At 53.6% G+C, this 2,500-nt stretch overlaps 1 pseudogene; it reads left to right on the top strand.

Moving 5' to 3' along the window:
- The window catches only part of LOC136672444 (28S ribosomal RNA), an 8,428-nt pseudogene that overhangs the window by 3,171 nt on the left and 2,757 nt on the right, over positions 1–2,500 (top strand).

Below are 2,500 nucleotides of genomic sequence, written 5' to 3'. Positions count from 1 at the left end.
CCCCAAGGTATCGGCCCCATTAGGAACTCACCAGGTGATTGGCCCCCACGCCCTAAGTGGAGACTTAACCTGGTGAGTGTTGGAACGCAAACCTCCCCACCCAAACTTCGGCCCGGAAGGGGGAGTGTAGGACTCCCTCTAGAAAGGACGGAGGGGGAGGTACCCCGCCTGATTGAGACAATGACTTTCGTCAATTCAAGCTTGAGAGCAAGTTTTGACGAGATAAACGATAATCAGGAGCCTGAAACTAGTGGTCGAAGTGACTCAACCGCTGAATTGCCTTCGATAGTAGAAGAGACACCACCCTCACCTCACGCACCGATTGGGCCCACCATACCCGACGGTGCATCTGTTCAGGACACCCCCTCGGGGGAGATAGAGCAGACATGCTTGGTGGTGGAACTCCCGGACCAGGACATAGTCTGTAAGCTTTGTGGCGTGCGACCAGGGAAAATCACTCAGGCAGCAAGGCACTTTGCCGCCTGTCATAAGACTACTCTGGTGACGTACAGTTGTCGTAAGTGTGGCAGGGGCAGTGAGAACAGCCACTCCATCAGCACTCACTACCCTAAGTGCAAGGGGAGGGCAGAAGGAGTACAGGCCGATCAACTGGCCCATCGATGTGGTAGTTGCGAAGCGTCCTTTGCAACTAAGAGCGGGCTTAGCCAACACAAACGACACGTCCACCCAAGTGAACGGAATATGGAGAGGATCGCGGAGGTACGCTCCAAGAAGGTGAAGGGGGGTGCGACCTCGCTATGGAGTGCTAAGGAGGTGGAAGAGTTACTGAAGCTCGAGGAGAGATATGCGGGCGAGAGGTACATTAACATGGCGATCGCCAAGCATCTCCCCAGTAAAACTAGCGAGCAGGTAAGGGAGAAAAGACGTCGGCTTGTCAGGACCCCCATAAATCCGTCAGAGGATCATAGCGGTGATCTGAGACAGGAGATGCCAGCGCCACCCCTGGTTCAGGGGATCGCCGAGAAATTGAAAGAGAGGGCGGCCTCCCTGGATCTTTCTCTGAGCGAGCTCGGCGGCAGTGGGGATTTGCCAAGGGAGGATCACGAGTTGGGTGAGCTCGTGGAGGCTACGGCCTCGGCTTTGAGGGGGAGGCTGGGAGCTGGTGTCTCGAGTGCTCTGAGTCATAGTACTCCTGGTAGTAGGCAACGAGGGGCAGGCCGTGTTTTCAGAAACCCTCAGGGAGGAAACAGGGCGGCCAAGCGGAAGACTTATAGGAAACATCAGAGGATGTTCCTTAAGGATCCTGCGAGGCTAGCCAGTGAAATCCTTGATGGAGTGGAAGGAACAGAATGTCCAATCCCACTGGCCATTATAGAGCAAGCGTACAGGACCAGTTGGGAAGGGAATGTCAACTTTGCTGGACTAGGCCAATTTACATCATCAGGAGAAACGGACAACGAGTGCTTTGCAGAGCCAATCACGGCCAAATCTGTAAAAGCTGCCCTAGGCAAGATCAAGCGCGACACCGCCCCGGGCCCAGACAGGATCACAAAGCAGATGCTAAGTGACTGGGATCCGAAAGGCGAAAAACTGGCACGGCTGTACACCACGTGGTTGGTCAGCGGAGTGGTACCCAGGGCTTTCAAGGAATGTCGGACAACACTAATTCCTAAATCTACTGATCGGGAGGCGCTCAATGACGTGGGGAACTGGAGACCCATCACCATTGGATCAGTGATTTTAAGGCTCTTTTCTAAGATTCTGGCGGAGAGGCTGGCGCGTGCTTGCCCATTGAATCCTAGACAAAGGGGGTTCATCCGCGCCCCTGGGTGTTCCGAGAACCTAAAGGTTCTGCAAGGCCTTCTCGGACACTGCAAAAAAGAGCGGGGCCAGCTTGCGGTAGTGTTTGTCGATTTCGCGAAGGCTTTCGACTCCATCTCTCATGATCACATCCTGTGTGCACTGATGCAGAGACAGGTTGACCATCACGTGATTAAGCTGATCCAATCAGCTTATGTGGACTGCGTGACCAGAATCATTGTCAATGGGGACAAGACGGACCCCATTGAGATGAAGGTTGGAGTGAAGCAGGGAGATTCTATGTCTCCAATCCTCTTCAACCTGGCTATGGATCCCCTGATCCAAGCCCTCGACAACCTTGGAAGTGGCTATATGGTAGGAGGTACTAGGGTTAGTACCTTAGCGTTTGCAGATGATCTTGTCCTGATTAGTGACTCCTGGGAAGGCATGAGAGACAACATCGCTATCCTAGACACATTCTGCGAGAAGACGGGGCTTAGGGTTCAGCCCAAGAAATGTCACGGGTTCCTGATTGGGAAGGGAGTTACCTCCTTCACGGTCAATAACTGTAAGGCGTGGAGGTTGGGAAAGGAACCAATTCATCTCATCAGCCCTGATGAGATGGAGAAATATCTGGGGGCAAGGGTGAATCCTTGGGTGGGGATCACCAAGCCAGATATCCACACCCAGCTGAGGGAGTGGGTGACTAAGATCAACAATGCTCTTCTCAAACCAGTCC

This window comes from Hoplias malabaricus, chromosome 16, assembly GCF_029633855.1.
Source record: "Hoplias malabaricus isolate fHopMal1 chromosome 16, fHopMal1.hap1, whole genome shotgun sequence".
Taxonomy (NCBI): Eukaryota; Metazoa; Chordata; class Actinopteri; order Characiformes; family Erythrinidae; genus Hoplias; species Hoplias malabaricus.
Note: the sequence above shows the minus strand (reverse complement) of the source record. Positions and strands in the feature narration are given on the sequence as shown.